The sequence below is a fragment of the Molothrus ater genome, chromosome 19, assembly GCF_012460135.2.
Source record: "Molothrus ater isolate BHLD 08-10-18 breed brown headed cowbird chromosome 19, BPBGC_Mater_1.1, whole genome shotgun sequence".
Taxonomy (NCBI): domain Eukaryota; kingdom Metazoa; phylum Chordata; class Aves; order Passeriformes; family Icteridae; genus Molothrus; species Molothrus ater.
The window spans coordinates 8,473,404-8,486,102 of record NC_050496.2 but is presented as its reverse complement, the minus strand read 5'-3'; positions in this window follow the sequence as shown (position 1 = coordinate 8,486,102).

Genomic DNA, 12,699 nt, shown 5'->3' with positions numbered 1-12,699 from the left:
TCTGTTCCCAGAGCCATCCACTGCCTTCTCCTTTTCATCTCCCTGTCCAACCCCTTTCTTCCATCACTGGAGGTCAACAACAGAGAAAACAGAACATGAACCAGGAGGGGGATGTTACAGCCAAGAATGATGTGCCTGGGAGATGCCAAGTATTGTCTCACCAGTGTTAGTCCAGACTGCTTTCATCTGGCTGGGCGAGCTGAACCCACCAGCTCAAGCACTGACAGTTTCTGATGTTTTGTGCCACACAATCTGTCATTACACCTGAGAAATTCCAGCCTTTTGCTCTGCACAAATTGAAGGCCAAAAGCTCTGCAGTGGGGATGAGGTGGAATGTACACATCATTTCCAACTTTTCCCCACCATGTGCTGCATTTCCCCAGCTAAGCACCAGCATCTGTAGCTGCCCATATCTGTGCCTTGGCCTGTGTAATTATGTGGTTTTTAGTTCTGCTCAATCACAAGCAATCACGGAGCTGCAATTTCAGCTGGGACAGAAAATGATCTAACAAGTTGGCTCGTGTGCGATTACAGAAGATGCATTCTGCCACAAATTTGTTCTGCCACTGCTTTGTGCTCCTAAGTGGAAGGCCCCAGGGGGACAAGTGAACACGAGGGTGGCTGGTGTGTGACTCAGGTCTCTCAGCTGGGGCGAATTAAGCCTACAGCTTAGATGTGCAAAGAGCTTTTCACTCCGGAGGGAAGTGGGCTGCATTGTGTGTATCTGCCTGAGAAACAATCTGACCTGCATCAGGCATCTCTTTATGGATTTAGGGAATGATCAAATCTGGAAGGGGAACCTGATCTATCTGAGGTCAGCCAAAACCCCACACAGCAACCCCCTGCGCAGCCCAGAAAGTGCATGGAGACCCCAGAGCTGCTGTTTCACTCCCTCCACAGCTGTGGCTGCATCTCCTGCCCCTTCCCCCTCACCTTTCCCTGTAATCCCTGACTCAGGCTTTGCCTTCTGCAGCAACAAAGAAAATGTCATCACGCAGCTCCTTGGCTGGTGCAGCGGGAGCTGCGATGGCCGCAGTCACGGCTGGGGACAGTGGAGCTCTCTGTGCCATTATTGTTCTCTGCTCCAAGCTGGAAGCAGCGAGAGGACTCTCAGTCTGTCCCTCTGGAATAATCCCCTGGGACCTGAGTGAACCTTCTGTGTTGTGGGGTGTGCACCAAAGCCAGGTATGGCAATTTTTTTGCAGGAAAATAAGGACAGAACCCTCCACCTGAATTTAGAGTCAATATCCAGTTCTTTCACAGTGATTGCTCAGCAGTGATTGACATTTCAACTGTGTTTAAAAGGACAAGTAAAGAAATGCAGGAGAGGAGTAGGAGAATTTCCAGGGCCAGTGCAGGGTGTGCTGAAGGAGAAAACAATGCAGTGATTGCCCCCCTGGTCAGACCCTCATGGGGACAATTAAACTTCTTAGAGGGGTCTTCTTGTCAGGGTTTGGGACAGTCAGAGGATGTTTCCTCTGGGAGCAGTGATCTGCTCTCACAGGTTCCTCTCCAAACCTGATTCAGAGCAGTCTGAACCTCAGAGTGTAGCAAATGCCACAGGTGACGACTTTGAAGGAAAAGTTAGAAAACACTCTTAGCTTGCCTGTGCCCTTCCTAATGGAGATTATAGAATTAAAAAGTTATGTCCATTTCTGATCATACCATAATGTTCCCCTGCCAAGCTCCATGGCCCATGAAAATGCCCACTCTGCTCATAGTATTTAATTGTTTTAACTTTTGATATATCACCTGTTACAGCCTGTTGAGCATTTTAAAGCATTTCTTGCTAATGGATTTTCACAATGTGGTTTCAGGGATGTTGTTATTAATAAATGTAACTGCACTGAATAGTAATTTGATAAAGATGAAAGAGGCATTTATAGATTCCACTTCTCTTTCAGCTGTTGCTAGGAATTTTCACTCCTTCAGAATATATTGAATTTAATCTTGATTTTTTTTTTAAACCAGGCTATTATGCTCTGATTCTATAAAGAGAATATGAGTAGGGTTGAACCAGTTGTGAAGTCCCCTGTGAAGTCCCCTGTGAAGTCCCCTGTGAAGTCCCCGGTTCTTCTCAGCATATCAGAGAGGTTTCCTTGATGTGAGAGAAAACAAAACTGGCACAAGTATCCCATCCAGCATTGGTGGAAAAGTGTAAAGGCAGTTTGGTATTGGGGGAGGGTTTTTTTGCAAGATGATGAATCAATCTTAATATTGATGGAAACATGAAAAGGAAATAATTTCTCCTTGCTTGATAGCCAATATTTGCTAATGGTCTGCTCTCCATTTCGCTTTCATTGCAATGACTGAAGTGCTTTGTTGTGTATAAATTAATTAGGGACTTGCATCTCAGTAGTGAACAGTGAGTGATGGCTCCAGCGAAACAGGAAATGTGGAATGTCTAAAGGCTGGTATCTGCCACAAAAATGGCTCTGTAAACACTTGTGGCACACAATAATGAGAAGTACTGTGAGTTATGTTGGGAGTGCATCATAAAATTATCATATGGCTAAACAAGGGAAATTGTGAGGAGGAATGCTTGCAGAAGAAAAATGGGAAATGTTCTTTTCTGAGAAGAGAGCTTTGCTTCATTAAGATTTGATCCATGCAGAGACTGATGTCTTCAGCACAGGAGACAGGTATTAATCATGGGAAAGAATTTGTTTGCACAACCAGCAGAAAGGCAGTTTTCTTAGCAAATAAGAAAAAAATTACTTTCTTTTTCTGAATTGAACTTCCAGTTAAAGATGCATCATATCCAAATGCAGAATCAAAAATGAGCAAAGGCAGCATGAAGCTGGAGGGGGCTGAGACAGGGCTCCTGCTCTTCTCAGTTGCTGGCAATGTGACATTGTGCAGCTCCTTCTCTTTTCTATGGCTCTTCCATACCTCCCACCCTCTGTGTATTTTCTTTGTTAGCTCTTTTTGAGAGCAGAGAATTTCTCATAGCCCATGTTAGTGCTGCGTGTAACTGCTCCAGATGCTATGGTGATATGGAGAGTAATAGCTCATCTGCCACCCAGCTCATTCCCTCAGCTCATTCTTTTGCCAGGCTGCGCATTCTTGTGAATAGGCAGCTTAGAGATTGCTCTATAAAGCAGTAATATGGATCTGCCTCTCATAACAGGAATAAGTTCAATGAAATTCAGCAGGAATAAAATGAGTACTTGTTATAGAGGAACTGAGACATTCTCTGCAAAATACACAAACAGTACTTACAATAAAGTTTAAAATTCAAGACAAGGAAATGGTGTGAGATGTCGGCTGCAACTTGCACCAGACTTCTCCCTGGAGATGAGTGCATTACATTATAATCATTCTGTTTTTCTGGATTGCTTTCCTTGCAGAGCAGGCTATAAATAATCATTATTGGTACTGCAAGGAGGCAGTGGGTTTCTGAACAACCATGACTGAATTCTTAATTTGTCAGTTACTTATACAATGCATCTGTTTTACTAATTATTTTAATGATGTTTTATATGCAAAGGAAAGAATACAAAATTACTGAGGGGTTTGGGTTGGGTTTGTTTTCTTTTTTTTAGATTCCCAGACTAATTGGAGGACAGCCTACCTGTGACTGTCTGTGTGTTTGTAAATCTTGGGTCTGGACTGATGACATTCAGAGGTGGTTTGTGTGTATGGTTTAGCAATGTCAGCCCCGAGCCCCCAGCTACTCTGCAGACAATACCAATGTGCTACCAGCATCCCATGGGGGACATCTTATTACTGGAGGAGGATTCTCAGGAATGAAAATGCAGTTTTATCCTTCTCAAAGTGCCCCTTGCCAAGGTCAGCCAGGAGCACTTACTCCGAGTGATGCGTTGTTAATATTCCCCTACCTCGCCCAGTGTGAGGCAGACATGGATTGCAGCTTCTGTCCTCCATTTCTTTGGGCCCAGCCATGCCCTTATGGACATCCATGGCCTGACAGCTCCAGTCACTGAAGTCTGTGGATGTAAGAGATAAGGTATTGATGTAGAAGGGAGAGGAATCAGGACTGTGGCCAGAGTGCCATGATTTCAGGGAGCAGGGCTGTGGTCGCAGTCATGTGGGAGCTTGAGAGCAGAGTGCTTTAGTGACTGTCCCGGGGCACAGCTCAGTCACTGTGCTATGGGCAGGGAGCACAGCTCCCTGACCTGGGATGCTGAATGATGATGGGTGGCCCAAAACATAGTTTGTGGCTTATGAGATGAGCTTATTTCCCCTTGCAGATCCCATCAGGAGAGCTCCTGAGGCAGTCCTGCTCTCCTCTGCCTCTCCCCCAAGGAATGCAGGTCCTGACCACACACACTCTCCGTACAGAACCTCTGCCTTGAACTTTGTGCCTCAGGCTTCAGCTTTGTGAGCCCTTAGATAGCCCTTCTGCAGCTGCCTCGGGCCACACACAGTCATGAGACTCTGCTGGAGGTGACAAAGCTGGCACTGGGTCTGGGAATACCTCTCCTGTATGGAGTTAAACAGGTGAGCATAATCCACTGGAAGCCTGAGCACTTTGGCTTAGCACTTACCTGGAACAGGGTGGACGTGTGCCCACAGCCCCCTCCTCAGCTCCTCACACAGCATGGGCAGGGCAGCCTTGTCCTGAGGGGCTGGCAGGGCTCTGGGCACTGAGGGGCAGCATGAAAGGGTGTGTTTCTGATTTTGTATCATTTATAGGTGATGTGCTGAAGTCTGGCACTGCCAGAGTTAGACCCACCACAAACTCAAGACAACAATGTGGAGCATTGGTGTCTCCCTGCTCTGAGCTATCTCAGCTGGAAAGGCTTTTGGAAATGAAGACAAATGGAAAAGTAGCCTCTGGAGTTGTTATTACTGTTACTCAAAAGCCTCAGGCATCCAGGCTCTGGCCTGTTTGGCCAGTTGCTCTGTGCTGCTGAGGATGCTCTGCTCCTTTTCACTAGAAAGCAAAAGCAGTTTTGTGCCCAACAGCTGATAGACTTTCCTCTTGTTTTTTGTTGGTCTCCTCCACTGCCTTCCCCTGCAAGGGGGGAGCAAAGGGTGGTGCAGCCTGTGGGTTTAACTGGACACCATCCCTTTAATGTGGAGTTGTGTTTTTTCCTCAGGGCCAAAAATAAATGCTACTGAAGGACTAAACAGACATGAAAAGAAGGCTTGGACACTTGGAAGACAAGACTGCTTTGTGTTTCCCAAAGCAAAGAGCCTGTTCACAAGGAGGTTACTTTTTTAGACAAACACTAGTCCTGTGACACTGCCAAGGTCAGTAGGTGCCCAGCAGAGCACTGTGAATTTGAGGCAGACATGCTCTGGGAGTGGGGCACAGCTTTTCTCCTCCTCCAGAGTATTTACAGTATATTAATGGAGAGGAGAGAAATTTGCTTTGCTCTGCCATTTCATCTCTTCTCCGGGGATGGAACATGTTTCAGTTTGCCAATGGAAGAGCTTCCATCCGTCTTCCATCTTTTTGGGACAGCAGCATGGCCTTAGTGCTGTGGTAGGTCTCATGCTGTTTTGGGAAGCGAGGGCTGTGCTGCTGCCATTCTGCAACTCAGAAACAGGGAAAGCAAGGACAAGTCACAGGCAGGATCCTGGAGTGATTCTCATGGCAGTGGGGAAAGTCAGTGAGTGGGTGGGTGACCCTCTGCTGAGATTCAAGTCCCACTCTGAGTACACATACCCTACATGACAGTGATTTTTAAAGGGGTTTGGATGACCAATACATTTTTATGATGTGTTTTGAGTGTTGGTTTCCTCTTTTCTAGAATAGGCCCTGTACAGCCAGTTTAAGCTAAGCCTCTGCTGCTTGTCCTGGCTGCATATCTGGAGCAGGTCAATCCAGGGTCTGGGTGAGCTTTGCTTTCTTCAAGAACCAGACAGAATTCAAAGTGAATAGCTTGGCACAGGCACCTCATTTTCAGGTGAGCAAGGTCTGGCTGCTGCAGCAATCTCAGTGGGGTTAGGAGGCTTTGAACTTCACCTCAGGCACTTTACTAATTCCTCATAGATTGCAGTATGTTCTGAAATGTGATCTTTATGTCTCAGTTGTCTATAAAATAAAAATGCTGGTTCATCCTGAGAAAGGTTACAGTGTCTCACACAAGAAAGGCAAGTGAAGTTCTTTCACTGTCTCTAAAGCACTGAGCTCTTGAGTCATCCAGAGCCTGTGAAGACTCTGGTTAAGAGTTTTTAAGGGTACCTCATTAGGGCTGAATCTCCAGCACTGTCTGTAGTCACACACAGTCACACAGTATTCATCTCTCAAAGGACAAACGTTGAGAAATTAAGGGAACAAAGGAGTGGAATCAACTGCACTGAAGAGTTGAGGAGTTGAATGTGATGGGAACTGGATTCCAAAACTAGCTGGAACATGCAAGAGGACAAACCCTGAAGGGAAACACTCCAAAACCAGCCCCAAACACATGCAGGAGTTTGGTGAGAGCAGACAAGGGATGGGCAGAAGGTCTGAGCAGCAATGGGGTGTTTGGTTCAGGGGCAGCCAGGGACTGAAATCAGAGATCTGTAGGGGAGCCACTGCAGGGAATGAGCACCTGCCTTTGGAGCCCATCACCGAGGGCATGTACAGTCCAGCAGTTCTGGACCTGCTTTATGAGCTACTCTGTCACCTTTGCCAGGAGTGTGGCATCAGAGAAGAGTGTTGGGGCAAGACTGGAGCCACTATTTGCTTCAGTCTTCCCATTTTAATTTGCTGAGGTCAGAAAATATAAGGGTAGAATGAGAAATGTGAAAAGTAAAGTTGTGAACCAGATTTTGAAAAGGAAATGAAGCAGATGGTAGAAGGTTTCAGTAGATAAATACAGAAGAGGAGAAGAGGAAAAACATGGTTTTTATATAGGGAGAGTGGGATTGAGATTAGACTAGTCTACATATGGTCCAAAATCAATTAAAACCACTTTACCCACATTTTCAGTAGAGACTATCATATTGGACAATGGGGCAAAGATGGGATTTCTAGTAGGAACATACTTAGGGGAATGAAAATTATCACATGTAAGACGGAAGGAAAAGCTTAAAGAATTCCATGTGCTCAGATCAAGGTGCCCTGGCAGATTTCCACCTCAGGATTTGGAAAGAACTGGCACATTAAAGGAGCTCAGCATAACCTCATATTTCTCTTTGATGACTGATTTTTTTTTTCCAAGACAAATGAAATACAGGTGATATACTCTATCCAGACATGAGTCAAGAATCTGATATTACACCACATGGGAAATTAGCAGTTGAAGTTGAGAAGATGGGGATTAGTGTGGATGGCAAATGCAGAACTGCTAAAGCCAAGGACAGGGAGCTCTGTGGGAAGCAGAAAAGCTGGACAGAGAGTGGATCTCCTCAAGGGTCAGTCTTGAGCCAGTCCTACTTATTTTGTTAATGACTCTGGCACAGCTGTAGGAATGTCAGAAAGAAATTTGCTGAGGACATGGGCTTTGCTAATCCAAAGAAGGATCAGAACATCAATCAGCAATAACTTAATGACAGAATTTGAGATAGAATAGACAAAGTATAAAGACAGGCAGTTAAAAATTAATCACTAGAATATCACATAACTCACTTGAAAAGGACAAAAGCAGGGTGGTTAAAAAAAACCACATAGAGAGAATTACTTGCTCTGAGGGATAACTGTGAGCCACCAATCTGATATGGAAAGGCAAACACAGTCCTAGAAGATACAGGTTCACTCATGTTCAAGGAAGATTAGCAGGTACAGAGAAGGGCATTAAGGATGATCAGAGGGTTTAGAACAAGAGGAGACTAGAAGAGCTTCATTTGTTTAGTTTCTCAAAACAAAGACTAGAGCAGATAGGATTGTTTTTGGTAAATACATCTGATAGGTAAAGATCAGAGAAAAAAAGAGAATTGTTTAAACTAAATTACGATGCTGGCACAAGAACAATTGATATTAGGGCTGGAAATTTAAGATGAAGTGTTGGAATAGGCTGCCAAAAAGCATGATATGATGTAATTGATTGTGATAGTGGGAGACTGGCTCAGTAATGCTGAGCCCTGTGTTCCTAGAAACGTGCAGCAGACAGGATTTTGGCAAAGTGGGCACTGGCCTCTAACAAGGAGGAGGAGCCCTGTGCTATTTGTGTGAGCAGGAGAAAGCATAACTGGCCAGTCACCAGCTTTGGAAATAGGGGAAAATAAGGAAGCTTTGATTTCAACAGCTAAAGTGAGGTCCTTTCCTCCTCCTTCCCTATGGGAACTGGCAAACTCAGCTCTTTAATGGTTCAAGCTCATCTCAGCCTTGCCTATAAATAGATAAATGAGATTCCTCCTGTCCCAGTGAGTAATTCTGACATCCTCCCGCTGCCTCAGAGAGCTGAGTCACAGGCACTCTGCACTCCAGTCCCTGCATTACTTACATGGTCTCAAAGGAAATTTTAACACATCCAATGAATCATCAGGGATTGGATCATGTTTAAAGTTATGCCATTGGCATTTCCCTTCCATTGTAGCAAGTCTGCCAATACCTAAAACTTTGGCTAATCTGGACTCAAAACGCATTGAGGAAATAGCATGTTGACATATACAGCTACTAATAAAAATAATAATAAAAAGTCTTTTTAAATTTGCACCAAAAAACCAAGCCATCCTTAGTGGATTCCTCTAGTGCTTTTGGACCTGCTAATTTTGTCAGACTTCTCCTTTTTCTGTAGCTGCTTATTTAAAGGAACTCAAAACTTGAAATATTTAATATTCAGTCATTAGGCCCCTAATTTAATCTCCTGTAGATTTCCTGCCAAAATATTATTTGCACTGAGATGAAGCTTGTAGCCCCATGCTCATTCTCTCTCAGAGACACACATTCCTGGTCTTACCCATGATAAAAATAAAATGCCTGCAAAGCAAAGACAAAACCAGAGCAGTGTTAAGTACAGAACACAGGGCAGTGATACATCACTGTATGAGCCTCATGGGGCATTGTCACTTGTCACCTTGCCTTCTCCCAGGTGGTACAGAGTGGTCTCATTGGCTTAGAAGCAACACAGCATTTGAAATCAGACCATCTCTCTCCCCCTCCCTCCCTCAGAAAACATCTGGAAGAGTGGAAAATTCTCCAGCAGAATTTGGGGGCTGTGAAACAAATACAGAAATATTTCTCTCTGTTGGTTTTCTGGCTTGCCTTTCGTATCTTAGAACTGGTTGGGACATTTCACTCATTATTACCAGACTTGGTTTCAGTGAGAAATGCTAACATTTGCCGGTTTGCTGCTGTGATTCAGTATTCTTAGACCTAAAACCTGGTTTGTTCTTTTGATAACCCTAGGAAATCTGTGTTAAATTTAAATAACATTTTTCTAGTACCTTTTCATCAGGCAGTTCTCTGCCTGTGCATAGATTGTTAACAAGGGTTACTCCACACATTCCAGCCAGAGCTGCAGTCGCTCCATGAGACACTTCTGTTGTGAGGCTGGTTGGGTTATTTATCAGCCCAGCACAGCCCTCACTGCCAGTTTGCTGCCAGCTGTTAACTATACAATAGCATTGGGAACAAAATCAGTTCTAGCTCTGCCAGTGGACTTGGACATAATTCAGCTACCTGTTGACAAATGATGATTTGTTTAACAGCATAAACTATAGTATTTTTGTAACCAAAAGTTTTCACCCTCGTCTGCAGCTGGTAAAAAAACCTGAGGAATTCCCAGAAATTCCTCACTTATGTCTTTTTCAAGTTTTCTTACAGCACTGCCTTGTATTGTTGTCTCTATGCAGGAAAAGACATCCTTAATGGGCAAAGCAGTGGTGTCTGCATGCTGCTGGAACAGGGCAGCTGCATTCCTTGGTGCCACTGGGCTGCTGGGTTGGGCTCTGCAGCAGCAATACCCACTGGACAGTTGGGCTGTAAGGATGCTCCAGGACAAGCCAGAGGCCTGAAAACAAGCCAGGGTTTCTGTAAAGTATTAATCACCCCGTGCAGGGCCGAGCACTGGGAACGGGGTGAGAGTGCTCTCGCAGCACACACATGGTTTCTATCTAAGCTTTGTTTCAGCTGGATCTTTCCCACTAACTCATCCTTCTTTAACACCTTGTACTCATTTACTGCAGGGCTGTTTAGCAGCACAAATCAATTAAGTGCTGCAGAAACCCACTGAGGCAGGGAGAGTTCGGTCTCTGGCTCAGCCGGGGTGGGAGGCATGCAGAGGTTAAGCCTGTGCTTTTTGCCACACAGGGAGTGAGGGTGGAGCGTGGAGCAGCCCCCAGCTCATCTCCTGTGTGTGTTTCAGCCCTCCCCAGCACCCTCAGAGAGACTCACAACTGCTCCAGGAGATCTGAGAGCCTTGGGGAGCTTCTCATCTGGCATCAAATAATCAGAGAACTGGAGAGTGCCAGCCCTGCTGCCATATCCCACCGAGACTGGCCAGGGAGCCTCACTGAGCAGGGCTGAGCAGTCCTGAGGTACCCAGCTGTGTCCTGTAACAGGGACAGGGTACAGTGAGGGCCTCCAAGCTCACCTTCATGTGTCTCACAGGTTTGTCCCTCATGAAATTGTCTATACCCGCTGGGGAAGTCACTGCTCAGTGGTTTGGCTACAACTGGCCAGAGGGACATGCAGGGGTTCAGGAAGTAGCAAAGTCACAAAATATGAATGAGAACAGAGTCAGAAAAAATGGGTGGCTTTAAAATAATCATTTGGTTGGTCTTGTTCCAAGTGTAGCACCAGCTCAGCTGTGCCAGGCAGAGCTCAGGAGGTGCCTTCCATGCTGGCCCCATGGGAATGGGATGCAGGGATGTGCCTCTGCTTCAGGCTGGGCTGGAGCTTCTCACACACAGCACAGGCTCCAGAAACAGGAGAGAGTAATTCAAGCCACATGATAAAGCTGATCCACACAATGAAGGAAGATAAAACCTAACCAAGCAGTTCCTGCTCCTCACGGGTGTCTCTCAGGAGGGCCTGAGGCTGTGGGACATGCCCTCAGCTCACAGAGACCATTAATCATGAGTGTGCCTTGGCCCCTGGCTATTTTAATCACTGTTGAAATACACACTCCTAAAAATGGTATTTGATTCCAATGCACATGATTTCTTTTGGCTTCCTTTCCCCCAGTTAAGTGCAAGCTGTAACTGCTTGGAAATCCACACACTGGGATCCATAGATTTGCTTCTCACCTGTCATGGAGCAAAAACCACTTGGTACTACACATAGCATAAGATCCATGGCACCAGACATAAATATCAGAATATACTGTAATGGGGCAGTGGTCTGAGTGTGGTACCAACCTGTCCTGTGCAATGGCACACTGGAAATGTCACTGGGTCCTACTGGATCTTTAGTCCTTCCTGGTTCCACTTTATTCTGTAATGATTGAAAATGCCTCTTGTATATGCAGGCACTACTCAGGATGTCAGTCTGTTGTTGGAGAAGTGAATGAATCATCAGAAGTGGATGAACTGGGGGTATATTTGTAAAGGGTAGGCTGTAGAAACCAGTAAGACTTTAATTTTTCCTTTAAAAAAGAGCAAATTGTTGAGCAAACAAATTGCTCTTCCACAGGTTCAGAAGAGCAGCAGAGAGTCCTTGTACTGCTCAGCTTCTCTCATGAGGCAGATGAGCAGCCTGAGGGGTCTGGGGGTGCCTTCCTTTGAGTGCAGACTAAATGCATCCTGCCCAGCTCCAAGGGCTTACTGGCACCCTCATTTACAAACTGGGTTGCTACAACTCTGAGTTTCTCTGCATTTTTTGTCTATGAGGGTGTTGCTAATGAGCTTAAAGAACCAGTCTGTTTACAGACAGAAAGAAAAAGTGAAGTTTACAGGAATATCAACTTAAAAATATAAGGAACATTTTGCAGGTACACTAATCATCAGGGACCCCTTCAGTGTTTGTCACACTGAGCCAGGTCATGGGCCCATGACACCAGAACAAATAGCAAAGAGGACTCCTCACAATTATAATGTGGGATTTAAATCATTAGACCTGACAATTCTCTACCTGGGACACCACAACTGTTTTTCTTGTATCCTTAGTATTAAAGAAACAGCACATACTTTTTCTTTTCTTTTTTCCTAAAAGCTGCATATAAAGCAGCATCAAGCTCAGTAACAAGAGGACTTTCTGTCTGTTGGGCTTCCAGGTTAAGAAGACAAATCCTGCTCCAATGACATAACAAATTTTTCAAACTTGATGTGACAGAGAAAGGCACAGTCACGCTGTTCTAGATCAGCTGATACATTTGTGCTCTGAAATTGGGACCCAGGGATGTCAGCTCACTTTGCTGGGGTATTGCTTTGGCTTTTCTCTTTAAAAAGTACCAAGGCAATTACAAACTGGGCACCAGAACAGGGTCCAGTTTGTGTGAAGGTTGGCCCAGCCATCCCACTGGAGAAGTTGTAGTTTCTTTCCCACCAATTCCAGCAAATGCTCTCTTGGTGAAACGTGGCCAATTCTGGTACAATTGAAAAGACAAAGCCCAATAACCACCTGCTAAAGCTAAAGGTTCCTTGAAAGCTTGGATTTATTCAGTCTTGCTGAAAATCAAATGTTTAAACTATGACAAAAGTTTGCCTAAATAAGTGTATTTCCCCTGTGAAGCAGCTATTTATTCATCAGAAACTACAGCAAAGTACCACAATAGGGCTTCAATAAAAGAAAACAATAAATTTGTCTGCAAAATGTATTTCCTGCTCTGCTTTTACTCCATGTATGTGTCTGACATACAATTTCTGTTTGATTGAACGTAGCACATTAAACTGTTCTGGACAGGAGCTGTGCACTGGGAG